This window comes from Sminthopsis crassicaudata, chromosome 4, assembly GCF_048593235.1.
Source record: "Sminthopsis crassicaudata isolate SCR6 chromosome 4, ASM4859323v1, whole genome shotgun sequence".
NCBI classification, from domain to species: Eukaryota; Metazoa; Chordata; class Mammalia; order Dasyuromorphia; family Dasyuridae; genus Sminthopsis; species Sminthopsis crassicaudata.
In genome coordinates, this window is record NC_133620.1 from 408,583,723 (window position 1) to 408,601,237 (window position 17,515).

A 17,515-nucleotide genomic window follows, 5' to 3' on the forward strand; every position below is an offset into this window, starting at 1 on the left:
AGAACTATTTTTGATCTTTTTTATAATTTCGAGTTCCAAAGTTTCCCTTCTTCTCACCCTCCAATCCATTTTTGTTGAGAAGGCAGACTATTTGATAAAGGTTATATATCATGTGAAGCCCTGCAAAACATATTTCTATACTGGTCATGTTGTGAGAAAATATATAGCACACACTTCGTAAAAGAAAAAAAACAGCCAGTATAGTTCGATCAATTTTAAGAATTTTGCCAGTTCTTTTTCTAGAGATGGATAACATTTGTCATCATAGGGCCTTAAGAATTAACTTTGATTTTTAAATTAATGAGAACAGGAGTCATTCACAATTAATCACTGTACAATACTGCTTTCTGCTTCCATTTTATGGGCAAGTTCATCCAATTTACAATTATGATTACTATCTCTTTCCCTCCATCCTATTTTTCCTATCTGTCTCTCTTCTTTCACCCTGTCTTTCAACTGTTTTGCTTTTGACTACCACCTCTCTCAAACCACCTCTCTTCTACGAGCCCTCCCTTTTTTTTTATTCCCCTCTTATTCTACTTCCCTAAATAGCAAGATAAATTTCTATACCAGCTGAATGTGAATGTTATTCCCCCTTTCAACCAACTTAAATGAGAATTAATGTTTAAAGATCGTCTGCCTCCCCCCACCCCAAACTTGTCATCCATTTAAAAAAATCATTTGCACCTTTTATGTCAGATAATTTATGTCATTCTAATTTTTCTTTCCTTTTTTCCAGTGTATACCTTTCCTTTTTTAATTTTTTTTTGGATAGCATCCCATCATAGTCAAGTGCTCTACATATACTCCTTCTAACTGCCCTAATAATGATAAAGTTCTTAGAAATTATCTTCTCATATTGGAATATAAAAAATTTTACTCTTATCAAGTCCCTTATGACAACTCATGTTTATCTTTTTATCCTTTTCTTGAGTCTTGTATTTTAAAATCAAATTTCCTATTCAGCTCTAATCTTTTCATAAGGAATATTTGAAAGTCTTCTATTTCATTATGTGTTATTGGGTAGGTGATTCTTGGTTGTAATCCTACCTTTGCCGTTGGGAATAGAATATTCCAAGTCTTCCAATCCCTTAATGTAGAAGCTGCTAAAGTCTTGTGTTGCCCTGACTGTGGTTCCATGATAAATGGTTTCTTTTTGGTCACTTAACAGTCTTTTCACCTTGACCTGGAAGCTCTAGAATTGGGCTACAATACTCCTGGGGAAATTTCTAATTTCCTTTTGATTCTAAAATATCAAAGAATTTCTTATCATCTGATGTCTATAAACTCTTTTTTTGATCATGGCTTTCAGGTTGTCCAGTCATTCTTATCTCTTCTCAATCTATTTTCCAGTTGTTTCTCTGATGCGATTTCACTTTTTAAAAAATTCTCTTGACTTTGTTTGATTCTTGGGGGTCAATAACTTCTACTTGTCCAATTCTAATTTTTAAGGATGGGACCAAGGTCTGCTCCTGGCTCCCTTGAGCAGGGGCTGAAGCAGTAATGCTGGCTTACTATGGCAATGAGTTGGACTTCTGCTCCCCTCATACTCCAGTGAGACAGAGCTTTTCTACCCACCTTCTATTCATCTAGTGCTGGAATATCTTTTTCCCTGCATCCTTTTCTTCTTTATGCCATTTTAGTTTTGAAGAATTATTTTAAAGTTGTTTGGGGCTAAATTTGGGAAAGGTTGGGCAAGTGCCTATTTTTACTCTGTCATCTTAAATCTACCTCCCTCTTTCTTTCATGGCCCTGCTGCATGGTTTATCCAAAGTTTACTGAATTTGGAGTCAGGAAGAGTTTAAATTCTATAGCTGGGTCAGTGTAGGGAAGTTAAGCCTTCTTGAGACTCAGTTTCTCAATCTATAAAATAGAAGTGCTTCTTGTTTTGTCTCTTTCACAGGGTCATTATGAGGAAAGAACTTTGTAACTCTTGAAGTACTATATGAATATGAGCGCCTTCCTCCAACCATATCTTTGGCCTTATCTATTTTTCAAAAAGAATGTTAGCTGCAGAGAGAGGAGAAGGAACAGCTTATTTAATTCTATAATTTCTCAGACATTCCTGAATACCACAGGGTGAAGATTAATGCATTTTGGCAGGTCTCAGTACCAGGTCTCTAGAGGAGTGGATTTGTGGTGTGCCCAACAACTGTAGAATTTAAGGATTAATTGAAGCAAAAAGGGAAAAAAAATCAGAACTTCAAAAGAATTCCATTTTCCCTAAATACAAAATTTTCAGATTTAGAACACTAAGGGACTGTGACAAGATTTATTTTCCCTGACCAAATAGATTGGGAAAAAACAGACACTGGCTGCATTTCAAATTGGAACTCAATATTTTCATTAAAATCCATTCCAAAGAGTTTCATTTTTAATATACTTGCTAACTTTTATGTCTTGAAAAAAAAAGACATCAATGGGTAGCTTTGTGACCCTAGGTTTATCTCCCAGAGATGTAAAAGTCACTGTCATATCCTGGAATTTTAGAGTAGAAAACCCTCTACTAACATATCCTAACTATATACTATATCTCATTTGGTCCTTGCAACCTTGTGCTATTATAGCTCCTATTTCACACATAAGGAAATTTGAAATGCACTGTGATTTGCATGATTTGCTAGGGTTACAAAGCTTCTGAGGGTTAGGATTTTAACTCAGATTCTCCAAGTTCAGCACACATTGATCAGTATCTATCATGGAATTCTCTGTGAATTAGTCCCTGACTCAGTAGTCACTAGTGACAAAGTATTTGGGACACTGATATGAAAAAAAGGACAATAAGTTTCAATAACAAAGCAAGGAACAGCTTCAAGGTTGTTCCTAAATAGGTCTTTCTCTTATGTCTCCATCCTTTCCAAGAATATGATCGATCACCTAGGCTGTTCCTAGAGGGCATCCTAAAAAGACAATGACCCTTTTCTCTACCACTTATTTTTATTAAAAGTGAAATCTGAGGATGACTCTAGACAGTTAAGAATAGTCTAAGCAATGAAATGGAGATTGATTACACTCAGGAGATACAAGAGGCAAGCTGCTGCTATCAGATCACCTAGTTATCAGTTCATGGATGGGAAACATCTTAGAGGATATATCCCTAGTTCATTTGGATTGATAAAAATATTTTTGCTACTCCAAAGCTTTATCTTGACAACTACCTCAAGATTCTGATCACAGCAGTAGATGAAGAATGAAATAGGATTCAAAAAATGAATTATGCCCTTTCTCAAAGATGAGACTTCTTTCCAGCCCTGGGTGTTCAGCAACTGCTCCTAATAAGGCCTTGGACTAGGCTGTCTTTAGGAATTACTGGGAACAACTGAACAGCCTCTTCCACTTAAGATGCTCCCCAAACTAATTCTGACCTATCTTTTCATGCCTGATTTTAAATCCATTTGTACTCATGAGGACTCTTTGGGAGGAGAATCTTTTCATTTGCATTTGGATTCTCAGCACCTAGTAAAGTACCTGACACATAGTATGCACTTGGTTGCTACAGCCAAATTATTTTTTTTTCCCCAGAACACACCCTGTAGTTTCCCACATGTGCCATTATTTCTATTATTTCCTATTCCTGGATTATCTTTACCAATTGAATCAGACTTATTGCTGCCTCCTCTATGAAGCTCTCCTTGATCTCAGTTATAAATAACCTCTCTCTTTATGTCTTTCCAATGCAGAGGAAAATTTCCACTTTATATTATTTTTATCAATCTGTTGAATCCCTTCATGGAATTCCTCCCTAAAAGATTGCTTAATTCTGTGGGTATTCCTAGCTCCTAATGCAGTGCCTAGCAAGTAGTCAGTCTGTTCCATGTTTGTGTGTATTAATACACACACACACATACACACACACATACATACACATACACATATGTTGTCTCCCCATTAGAGTAGAGACTTTTTTTTTGCTGTTTCTTTGTACCTTTTCACCCCTTTATTTCTCCCTTCTCCCATACCCTTCCCCAGCAAAGAGTCAGATACATAGTAACAACTTAATCCTTGCTTGTTGATTTGTTGAATGAATTTTGAAGCCCTCCCTTCTCTCTACCTTTCCCCCCAATGTAAATTAAGTTCCTCTGGGCGCAGAGTCCATGCCTTAGACATCTTTCACTTTCCTCTCTCTCCGTCTTTACCGTGTACCATAACAAGTACTAAAATTGAACAAAGGAAAGATGAAGGGAAATGGAAAGACCATGGAAGAACAGGAAGAGGCACATGGTTGTAAGACCACCCATGGCTCAGGCAGTATAGTTGGAGTACTGTTGGAGGTGTGAGAGTCTACACTACCAAACACCTGATTTGAACACACTGATAACTTTACCACCAGAATGTTTTGCTTTTGCTGCCCTCCCGGGTACACAATTTCACAGATCTTTTTGAAAGATCTTTTTGAGTACTTCCTGTAAACTTAAACCATGCTGGATGGGGCCAGATTGCACAGCAGTAATCTTCCTTGATTAGATTATGAATTATATTTGAAGTCAAGGGAATGTTTTGCTCAAGCACCTCTTTTTAGCTGAGTCTGACCTACTTTCATTCAGATTAGAGGACGGGATTTGAGAAAACATTCCCAAAGAGCTTTGATAAGGCTTTTTAATTCATTTGGGGATTGGCAGGATAACTGGTTTTAAAATGAGGAATGCCTATTTCTAATAACCACAACTCACTTAGTTAAAAGATTATGAACAATTTTTCCCCCATTCTAAACACATCCTAAACTTAGAGGAAACTTCCAGATGATGAAAGTCAGTATGCCTTTAGCAGTCATTTTCTTCTTCATTTTCAGGAAGCCAAAGCAAAAACAGTCAGGAGGATCAGAGGTTAGATGGGTCACTACTCCTGACCTAAAGAACCCAGGACTTTAATGAAGTATCTGGCTATGGCTAGACTGTTAAACCAAGGGCTGTGACTAGAGAAGTTGGAAGTTAAATAGCTGAGATCTCTTTTCAGATCCTCCCTTTAAGGGGGTGCTTACCATTTACTGCCTCCGAGGGCTCTCCTGGCCTTCATCTCCCTGTCCAGAAACTCATCTTCTGGCAAGATCACATCAATCCAGAAACTCTTCCTCAATAATTTCTGCCCGAGGGATTCCTCCCTCCCTCAGACTGAAGAGAATGGAAGCACACACAGAGGAGAGTGAGCCAGATCTTTAGAAGATGCCCCGGGGAATATCTCATCATTCCTCACCCCCTACCTCATCTTGGCACTTTGCTGGGTACTCCTTTCCTTCCCCCTCTCCATTAACTCCTTTTTTATTCATTGTCTTCTCCCATTGTTAGATTGGGAGCTTGACTAGAATTCTCATGTATGCCCTTGACTTGGTGCCCCTCTCAAAAAAAAAAAAAAAAAAAGGTTCTTTAGGAAAAAATTAAACAAATCACTAATGGGATCCTGAGACAATGTGTAAGGTGTTCAGCAAGTTTACCAATATTGCTGCTTTTAAAGAAAAAACTTGGAGTCAGAAAGGCCTCAGATACTAACTAGATTTGTGATGGTGGCAAATCATTTATACTTTCTTTTTATCCTTAAGTTTCCTCAACTGTAAAATGAAAGGGTTGGATTAAGTGGCTTCTCAGACTCCTGCCAGCTCTGGACAAGTCACTTGGTTTTTGTATGGTACAATTTCCTCATCTATGAAATGAGACCGCAAGGTCTCTGTTTTCCCTTCTATATCAAGATCCATGAGCCTATGATCCAGAAATTCTTTACCTTTCCCTAGTGCAAACATCAATGAGTTATCTATTTCAACCATCAGTTTCTTACAAAAAGTTATATAAACATCAAGAGATAAAAAAAAGCATACAATTTTTCTGGGATCCTTCTAGAGAAGGTCAAGTTTTACCATTCTTCCTAAGATAAAACATGTTTAGGAAAAGACTCAATAACAATCACAAATAGCTGTTTACCTACGTCAGCATGGCATGTCCTTTAATTTTAGTTTTAAAATGTCTTAGCCTATGAGTTGCTGGTCTTTATAAGACTAATATACAATTCAAATCTATGAATTGCACTGTTATCTTTTGAGTGCTGTTTTAAAACAGGGACCCACAATTTTTTCCCCCAAGTTTAGCAATTAATTGTACTTGGGCACAATCTTTTATCTGTTTCCAAATAATAAGCAATGCAATACCAAATAAATATTTTCCCTTTTTTTTTTTTAATTTAGCCACTAAGATTTCTAATGTTTTCCCAGCAGTGAATTATCATGGTTACAAAGTTGGCTACTGGAATTTCATAAAAATCATCGGAGCATCAAATATGCAAAATATATCTCCCCCAAACCCCCTTCATTTGGCCATGGTTTCTCCCTTTAAATTTATGCAGCCTATTTTCAAATTGCTTTTTTTGCAAAACACTTAAATTTTCTCATATTTTCAAATAAGATATTCCACATTTAGTGTGTGGGTATGTTAGGTGGCATTTAGAAAATTATATAAACATAGTAGTACAGACGATAGTGGAATAGATGTAATTCAGAATAAAAACCATAATACAAGACATAAATATATAAGACCAATTAAGAGACAAAGATAGATACCATTTAAGGTACAGAAAGAGCAGCACAAGGATAATTTTAACTGGAGTCTGAATCAAGAAAAATTGTTGTGGATGTTCTACATACTGCTGGTAGTAATATTCCATCAGCTAGGATTCCTTCAAATTTCCAAATTAAAGATTAGTCTGTAAAAAATGTTTATATGCAAGAATGGGTATTGGTTTTTAAAAAAATATCCGATTCCACCTGGTTTTGATAATTACTATTATATCAAATATATAAAAAGAAAATTATATAAAATGCAATTTCCTTGGAACTTAACTTTTCCTTGAGAACTTTGTCTCAAGGATATTTCACAAAGGATACATGAATATCTTAGCTGTTTCCATTTTTAATATTTAACTTATCATTAAAGACCCCATGCCTCTCTCAAACTCAAGACAGTAAAGTTAAGAGGATTCTGGCATAATCTTTGTAGCCGAAATTTGTTTTCTTTCCAGGCATGCCATGGAGAACATTGATTTAGGGAGGCTTTAGGGTTAATGACAACTAGATCTTGATTATATAATAGAAGTACAAACAACCGATCCTGACAAAGGGCAATAATATAAATCAGTAAAAGTGAGACTACCGCCCGTAATGCACATAGATAATATATGTATATACATTTAAACACATACTAGTCATATCTATATACATGTAAAAGTAAACTTCAATCTTACCTCATGTAAATTCAAATCCTACAGCCTTTTTGACTAATGAGGTTTCTGAAGAGCTCTGAGAAAAGTTTCTCCAGGGCAGCTAAAGTATCCAGCTCAATTCTAAGTAGATTTCTTTAATCACTAAGCTTTTACTGTGTCAGCTCTCGGATTAAGCAGTGCTACGTAAGTATGTGATAGACACATTCTAACAGAGATAATGTAGACACTGCCTTTTCTTTCAATTGTTTCTAAAGTCTTTTAAGACTATAAAATTAGAAAGTATATCAGATCATCTCCAATTAAGAATCTTGAGTCAAGTTTATCTAAGCAAAATGTCAGTACAACTGACAGTAATTCTCATATAATATCAAAAGAAGTTCTTTGGCCTTGAGTTATAGGATCCCTGGTAACAGCACTTAATTATTGTTGTTTTTTGGCAAGAACAAGCAGGATGCAATGGAGAATCACAATTGCCTTCTATTTGCTGGTCTCTGTATTAACACTTTAAAAATGGATACTTCTAGGTAAAGCAAGGAAAATATGGTCTTACACAGTATGGAGAAGGAGCAAGGAATCTACATTAAATTTTCTAGTAAAATTGTTAATTTTTAAAAATTTATTAATATTTGTTAATCTTATTTCTCAAAAGGGAGAAAACTGTGGGCCAAACTAGACTACAGAATGACAACTGGATGCTAGTCCTTTATTTTGGTAGGCAATAACTGTCCACACAAAGTCAAAATCATACTAAATAAAAATTAAAGTGAAGAAGTATGACATTTGTTTGAGGCCTAATATTTACCTGACCTATTTTTAAAAAAGGAAATTGATCAAAGAAAAAATTATCACCATTTCCTGAGAAATGTTAATTAGTAGAAATTAAGGGCAACCAAGGAGAAGGCAAAAAGAACCTAGGGTTCATCTCCAATAGCAAACACCTATCTTTCTTGTCAAAACAGTGAAATGAAGTAATTATGCATGATATTCAGTCTAGAATATCAAGTTGTTTCAAGTTGTTAACAATCATTAAAGAAAGAATTTGTTTAAGAACTAAAAAAAGACTTTTAATATCAAGGGAGAGAGTGACTGAGGGAAAAACTAAAAAGAACCATCCAAGAAAAACAAGAAGATTTTATATATATATATAAAGTTAACCATAATTCTAATTGGTTAACTTTTTTTTTTTATAATCTTCTTAGATTATATAGAGTCTTAAAAGAAAAGTAATTCTTTGAAAATTAGAATTGGTTAAGCTATAAGAGTGAAGCTATAAGAGAAATAATATAAAGAATGAAAAAAATAGAACAGAATGTGAAACATCTAGTAAGAAAAACAAAAGATTTAGAAAACAGATCAAAAAGAGAAAATATAAGAATAATTGGACTACCTGAAAGTTGTGACCAAAAAAAGAATCTTGACAAAATAATGTAAAAAATAATCCAAGAAAATTGTCTTGGAGTGATAGAACATGAGGGAAAAAGTAGAAGTAGAAAAAAAAATTCATTGTTTACCACCTTAAAGAGAGTTATTGTAAAAAAACACATAGGAATATTATTGACAAGTTTTGAAATTCCCAATTCAGAGAAAGTTTTGCAAGAAACAAGAAAAAAATCATTCAAATATGTTGGGTTTAGAATTGTACAGGTTTTATCAGTAATCACAATAAAGGATCATAGGCCCTGAAATTATATATACTGGCAATCAAAAGAACTAGGCTTACAGCCAAATATATCACCTCTAGCAAAATTATCCATAATATTGAATGGGAATAAAATTATCATAATACTGAATGGGAATAAAAGAATATTCAATGGACTTGCAGATTTTTCAGGGATTTTTCTCAACCAAACACAGACAATAGAAAATTTAACATATTAAGAGCTGATATAAAAGATTAATTTCAAGGAACTTAACATAGACATATCATTTAGTGTTTTACATGAACATATATATATATTATATGTTTAAGACTGACATCAGTAATTGGGTAGATAAAAAAAAAGAATGGGGTAAAGTTGAGTATGATCTGACTCATAAAAAAGCAAAACTGTCTAGGAAAAGGTGAAAATAGTAATTATGTTGAATAAATGAGGAGCAGAGTAAGTATACACACAGAGACATTATAGGGGGGAAGGGGGCTCTATTCACATTGGGAATGGGTTAAATAGGCAATACTATGTATTTACCATAAAAGATATAGCACACTCCAAAATCTATAAAAAATAAGATGGGAGAGAATAGGACAAAGTGGTAGTTATGGTAGTGGGATAAGTTGTGTAGATTAATGGAAATGGGATGAAGAGGGGAGGAAAAGATGAGGGGAAAGATAAGGGAAGGGTTCATGGGTGGGGGGAGGTTAAGGAATAGCAAGGCAAGTTAAGAGGCAGAATTAAAGTAAAAGTGCTGGCAAAGATAGGAAATAAAGAAATACGCATAAACACTACAACAAAGATCATAAGTAGAATTAGGAAAAAAAAATTAGGGCTAATAATCATTGATCTTAGACAAAATCAAACCTGAAGATTTAATCCAAAGAGAAATCCCATATGTCAGCCATAAGAATGTATACATGAGTAAAATGTATGCATATATATAGATAGATAGATAGATAGATATGTGTATATATATGTATGTAGGTGCAAATATGTGTGTATGTAGATATATGTATGTGTGGGTACATGAGTGGGTATGACCATGTGTATGTATCTATCTAAACCTCCTTGGAGGAGGAGGGGAGATGAAAGGGGAAAAAAAGAAAAGTAAAAAGTGCACAACAAAGAACAAAAGAATTACATACAAGGAAGCAAAGGAGGAATGGACACTCATGAATACAGTATCTTTCATTTTTATATATACTTTCTTGAAATGAAAATTTGTTATATAATCCTCTCTGATGTTCTACTTTGCACGACAATGTTGTTGTTGTTGTTGTTTTTTTCTTTTTCTGTCTTTGTAGCTTGTTTTTTCTTATTTTGTATTTGGTTCAATAAAAAAAACAAGTTTTACAAAGTGAAGATCCATGGTTACATATGAAATCCTCTTTTTCTGTTCTTTGCACAGAGAAAAGTTTCAAATTTGCATATGCTTGGCAAGTTCATTGTCATAAAAAGGAAAGAAAATTAAAATGGGATTTGAATGGTAAATAGCTATCAAAAATCCACTTAAAAAGTAAGCAATCATTTCTTTTGAACAAGGATTTCAACATGACACAATTAAGTATTTAAAATTGACTTAAAAATATTAAAGTGATGCAAGACTAGATAGTTTCTTAGAAAATTGAATCATCACAATTGAAGGAAGCTTTCTCTAAAAAAAAAATTGGCTATTTTTTTTTTTTTTTAGCAATTTTAATACTATTATCTAGCAAACTTGGCAAAGATAAAAAAAGAAGGGGACAGTCTTTGTTGCAGGGGTTGTGGTAAAGACAGGTATACCAAAGCATTGTTGGCAAAGCTGTGCATTGTTAAAACCATTTTGAAAAGTAATTCTGAATTATAGACATACCTTGGAGATATTGCAGACTTAATTCCAGACTACTACAATAAAGTAAATCCTGTGAATTTTTTTAGCTTCCTAGTGCATATTAAAGTTATGTTTATACTTCCTATACTGTAGTCTATTAAGTGTTCAGTAGTATTATGTCTAAAAAATATACATACCTTAATTTAAAAATACTTTATTGCTGAGAGATGCCAACCATCATATGAGAGTCTTCAGTGAATTCTAACTATTTTCCTGATGGAGTCTCTTGCCTTGATGTTGATGGTACTGATCATGATGGTGGCTGCTGAAGATTGGGCTAGATATGGCAATTTCTTAAAATAAGACAAAAGATGAAGTTTGCTACAGCAATTGACTCCATTTTACTTGAAAACTTAAGAGAGACCATTGTAGGGTTATAAATTGGCCTAATTTCAATATTGTTACATTTCAGGGAATAGGGAGGCCTGAGGAGGGAGGAGAGGGAGAGAGTTGGGGGAAGGCAGACTGCATCTATAAGTTACGTTCCCTATCTTATATGGATGGAGTTCATGATATCCCAAAACAATTACAATAGTTGACATCAAAGATCACTGATCATAGAAAGGAGCTCATCACAGAATGGAGACAACATGTAAACAACTACACAAAACAAGTATACTTGATAAACTGGGACTATTCCACCTGGGGAAGGCACTAAAATGATGTGAGATTGGGAAAACCTGGTTGGACTGGAAAGAAGCAAGGGAAGAGATGAGGAAGGAAAGCATTCTAGATTCTTTGACCCAGCGATCCTCTGTTGTACATACTCCAAGGTCACTGACAATAAAAAAAAGTGGTCTTTTATACACACACACACAGCAACAGAAGCATGTCTGTCCCAAGTGACTCTGTAATCTTGGCCTGGGCAAAACTGAAGTTGAGACGAGGGCCCGGTGTCTCTGGCCCTTGATCACACCATAAGTGCCCCATGGCTGTCGCTTCTGGCGCCTTAATGGCCTGCTGAGAAAAGTCCTCACCTTGCTGAGGGAGGCAACCCTTCAATGACCCTAACCTGATTTATCCCGCCTGCTGTCCATGCTATCTTGCAGCCAAAGGTAAGAGAGAGCCGGCTGGCAGGACGAGCAGCCCTGAAAAGGGCATTAGCAAGCCCTCACGTGCCAGAGGTGTCGGCTCTCCCCAAACACCTCACAAACCCCAGGTGAAACGGGGCTGCCTAGAGAAGTTCATCAGGATGGTACATTGGTTTCCTGATACCGTGCTTGCACATTTCCCGGGTAACAGACAATGCTCTTATACTGTTCCTTGTGACTAATGGAGTGAAGCAGGGCTGTGATCTCGCATGATGTTTTCAGCCATTTTGTCAGCCTGCTTCAATTTGGAGAAATGGCATTAAGGTCAACTACCAAATTGGGGATACATTATTTTAACTTGAAAAGGCTACAATACAAATCAGGATTGAAGTGGTGTGATGGGTAGCGTATGATGTTTTGTTCATAGATGACTGCAGACTCCGTGAAGGCTCCGAGACTGAAATGCAACGAAGTATGAACCAATTCTCCACTGCTTGTGCTAATTTTGGCCTAACAATTAACACCAAGAAAACAGGTTCTCTACCAACCAGCACCAACTACGCACCATCCATCTGTGAAACCCTGTGACAGCAATGGAGAAGTTCTGAATGCTCTAGCTAAGTTCACTCACCTTAGCAGTATACCTTCCAGGGATGTACACAGAGATGATGAGGCGGATACATGTACAACCAGAGCCAGCCTGGTGTTTAGAAGGCTCTCAAAGAAAGTGTGGGAGAGGAGAGGTATTAGACTGCCAACTGAAGGTCACAGAGCCACTGTGTGGCCCCCCCAAGCTGGACAGTGCCAGCCCCCATCAGGAAAACTGAATTGTTTCAGCTGTCTTAGGAAGAGTCTGATAAAATAGGATAAAATAGCAGACACAGAGTTCCTTTTTCAAACTAAACTGCCAAGCACTGAACTCTACTGCAGAGGGCACAACTCCAAAGGACCAGCCACACTGTTCTAATGCCAAATGCATGTTTACCTAGAAAGTTATTTTGTTCTTACATGCAATCGGAAGTAATGCAAGGACACTCTTAAGGTTTCTCTGAAGAACTCTGATGTCAACTGTGAGACATGCAAGACACTGGCAAAGGATCATTCAGCACAATGTGCCAGTGTCAAAGAAGGTGCTAAGCTCTATGGGCAAAGCCGAATTGTAATGGCTCAAAAGAAACGTGAGACACAAAAATTTAGGGATATCTCCCTCCCAGTTTGGTCAGTTGGGATCCTTGCCTGGAGAAGTTAATATTTTACACTAGTTTCATGACAGTATGTATGCATATTTCCTGAGTAATGGACAATCAATGCTCCCACACTTTTTCCTGTCACAGGTAGAATGAAGGACAGCTGTTAGCTTGCTTTCATGTGGCTTGATGTTTTTATCAGTTTCATTCCAGAGTCTTTCAACAAACAAGAAAATGGCTTAAGGTGAACTACCAAACTGAGGGTAAATTATTTTAACTTGAAAAATCTTCAATACAAACATGGACAGCCTATTTCTACCTAATCCATGGTAGCCTTTCAAGCTCATACTGGTCTGCTCAGCCACTGCCAAGACACCCTGCACACTAACTCTAGCTCATGATGTCATTGTGCCTTTTCTTCTTGATGGATAAATAATAAGAATCTAAATCATATGCCATTTTAGGCATTAGGAAATCTTAAGTATGATTTTTAAAAAATATAGTAAGTATATCCTTAGTACACTTAAATGACAACACATTAAAAACTGCCAACAACTGAAAACATAAGCATAAAAATACATATAATACAATGATAAGCCAATTTGGCCATTAGATAATCTATTAAGAAGCAAAATCATGATATTGCAGAGATTGTAAAACTGAAGCTTTTATACAACAAAGTGTGTGTTTAAACTGTCAGATTGTTTTTAAAATAACATATTTTACAGGAAAAAGCTTTACATTGTGCTTAATAAACTATTATTATTTCCCTATAAATGAGCATTTAGATATCCATTTTAAAAACCAAAGCTATAACTCTTGCTGACTGCATGTATTAGCTCAAGAACTGCATTTTATTGGAGATATATTTAAATAGACTCATATGAAAAACACAAATTTGCTGAAATTAAACACAATTCAACTTCATTTTAGTTCATAGTATTCTCCCAGCCCAACTTATAAAATAATTATCTATAAAAATATTTCAAATACAGCATAAAATTGGCCCCAATGAAGATATTCAACCTATTTTTAGTACCCTTCCTCTCAAACAATATTAAACACAAGATACGGCAATTCTATACAAACTGTGCTTCTCTTTGCTCTAAGTCTTGAATCCGTTTTGGTCTTAGTCTCTGGCATGTTGGTTTCACATCAGATGAGTGAAGTTCCTCAGGGCTGGGAAGGGGCCGATTTATCCACTGCCCAGGTGAATCTGAGTTCACAACAAAATCCACAATGTTTGCTTGATTGGCACCAACAGGTGCTGTTGTACATGTTTCTGTAAAACTGTCTCCATTTTCTTTTACCTTATTATTTGGAGGAGGCTTATAAAATGTCCCTGGTGGGGGCTGCAAAGTTCTTCGTGGTCTAAAAGCAGGAAGAGAATTAGAATCTGAAGAGCATCCTTCTGTTATCATTCTAGGTACTGGAACTGGTACCATGTCTGGCTGGCTGAGCTGCATGGTACTAGATTGAGGGTTATCAGAGATAAGAGATAAAACACAAGTAGCACCACTCTCTGACTCTCTGTTTTCCTGAAGTGTATGGGGTAAAATTGCTGTAGTTCTTGTACTTATGTCATATTGTCTAAATTGTTTGTTCCAAGTTTTAGGATCATAATAATAAAGTCTAGAGGATGAGTTAGGAAAAGATTTTGTTTCAGATGTTTCTTCAATGGCAGAACTACTCCTGCCAAATTTGTCTGAATTTGAAGTTCCCATATTTTTGGAATCGTTCTCATTTAAAAAGTTTGGAGGAAGGAATCGATCTGCAGGCAGACTCACAGGTCTAATCGATGTCTTTATCCTTGGCGATCTCAAGGTTATTTGATTACATTTTAGATCTGAATGACTATTAGTTTTGAATTTATCTTTGTTCTTGAAGGGAGAGGTTTCAGTATCATCAAAAACCAAAGACATAGCATTTTCTGAAAGAAGTAATAATTGGATGTTACTTTTAAATTGCCACACATGCTAAATATGAACATAATAAATTACAGGGACACATAATTATGCTCACAGAGAGACAATAGATTCACAAAGATCTTAAAACCTTATCCCTACAGAGAAGATACATAAAACAAAATTTATCTTTTCTGTAAAAATGAACTTTACAAAAGTTTCATTTTCTTGAAAAAAAAATTGTAAGCTCTATCACTACCATTCTGTTCCAATACAAAACTTGATGCAAAACATACATTAGTGGCATGCTAAAAATTCTGGGCTAGATGCCTAGAATCAGGAAGACCTAAAATCAAATCTGCTTTCAGATATTTACTACTTGTATGACCCTGAGCAAATCACTTCTTATTTATCTCAGTTTTCTCATCCGTAAAATAAGCTGGAGAAGAAAATGGCAAACCACTCTAGTATCTTTGCCAATATAAAAAGCCCACATAGTGTAATGAAGAGTTGGATGTGATGGAAACAACTCAACAGCAGCAACAATATAAACCCTTACTCAAAGATGTGACCTGCTGAACCTGCTTGTCAGGTTCTAACATAATTCTAACATAATTTTGCTTAAAATTGAAATGATGAAATGGAATAATAGATATGACCCACTTACGATAAGAAGTGAGTTTTCCAACACAAGTACTATTAGAACCAGGCAGAGCAACAATAAAAATGCTTAACCTAGAAACAATGTGGAGCTTTCAAAAGGATAAGAAGAGAGAACTGAAGTTGTTGGAGCACTACACATCAGCCTAATTCTATCAGGGCCTGGCTGTTTAAATCTCTATGAGAAGAATTTCTACACAAGTGGGGGTTATACATGAAGAACGGGAAGAAGAACTTTACAATCAGTACAACAGATTTTGGGATGCAAGAGATAAAGGACTAGAGAGATATTGGCTAACAATTATGTTAAAACAATGAATTCTCCCCAAAAGTAACATTCCCCATTCATTCCTGACAAAAATGAAATTTAAATCACCAAGCTTAAGAAGATTCCAGGTTACCTCTTCTTCCTTCAAATTATTTCTATTACCACCAACAACAACCTGACTATTACCAACAACAATTACTACTGTTTGACTACTACTCCTACAACCAGTTACTACCACCACTACTACCATTGGCATCACCAGCAGCACTACTACCACTAGACTGTTCTTAGGGAGTCTCATCTGGACCTACATTTCTTAAGAAGCAAACTCTAGAACCTGGGTTAGTGATCCCTTAGCTGTTCATCTTCTTCCTTTTCACCCCACTTCTTCATTCCAGCTCTGTCTTATATCTGTTCCTTTACTTCACACCTCAGCCACAAAAAGCAATTGTCCACTTCTCTAATTAAATCCTCTGGCTTTCCCCTGTATGACCACAATCTATTACAATTCTACCTTTCCTTATGGTCATCAGATAGATATTGGACATTTTAAGCTTGATGTCCTGGCAATATCTACTCAATTCATTATCTTTTGCATTAAACCCTTTCTTCCAAAACATCCTAATTTTTGTAGAGGCTCCACCATCCTTGCAGTGTTTCATGTCTGTAATCTCAGCATTATTTGGGCTCCTTTCCCTCCCATAAAAAATGAATTGCCAAATCTTGGTTCCTTATTCCAAATATCACTTGAATCTGATTCCTTCTCTCTACTTGCAGCTAACACCTTAGTTTTATGTCCTTAATATCTTTCACCCAGAGAAGGCAATGGACTTCTCATTAGTCTCCCCTTTTTCTCCACTCCAATCTCTGTCCTGAACTGTTGCCAAAGTGATTTTCTTTAATGACAGATTTTACCATGTGATCCCATTCCCCATCAATTGCAGCCCAACCCAATTTGCCTGGAGGATCAAATACAGACTTTCAGTGTTTAGCTTTGAAATTCCTTTACAACCTGATCCCAACCTGGACATTACACTTTCTATCACACATGTGTATTAGGCAGCAAAGAGGCAGTTACTTAATCTAAGCAAGTTCTTCACTTCTGTCAGTTTCCTCAACTGTAAATGGGAATAAAAATAGTACTGATTTGCCAGGGTCCTGAGGATCAAATGAGATAATAATTGTGGCACATATGAGTTGCCACATAAATGCTCACTCTTCATATTCTTGTTACCACTCTGCCTCAGCCAAACCAGCCCATTTCTCATGTGACACACCTATCTCTGGACCTTCCCAATGGCTGTATCTCACAACCAGAAGCTCCTCCAAACTCCTTGTGGATTCCACTTTGGAGACATTCTTTTAAGATCTAGGCCAAGCGTCATCTTCAACAAGAAACCTTTCCTGACTTCAAACATAGTGCTTTTGCTCTGACTCCAAACCTTCTGGTACTTAAAAGTACTTTGTTTATTCCTCTATTTAATGTTGGATTTACACTGTATTTCTCTGTGAAGATACTTTCTATCTGTTCCAAAGAGAATGTAAACTCCATGTATGCAAGATGTGTTTATTCTTTTTACTTCTATCTTCAATGCACATAATAAATGACTTATCCAGGGTCATACTATTTATTCTCAAGCAGGATTTTAACTCAGAATTTCTTGATTCCAAGGCCGGCACTCTACGTGGAGGTGAGTGGAAGGCTGCCCTCACCTGCCCTGGTCATGCCTGTGAGGGTTCTGG

The 17,515-nt window shown here is 36.0% G+C and overlaps 1 protein-coding gene across 2 annotated transcripts in view; it reads right to left on the reverse strand.

Annotated features, from left to right (window-relative positions):
• ABCA4 (ATP binding cassette subfamily A member 4) overlaps nt 1-17,515 on the reverse strand; it is a 357,920-nt gene that overhangs the window by 159,768 nt on the left and 180,637 nt on the right. The window lies entirely within an intron of this gene.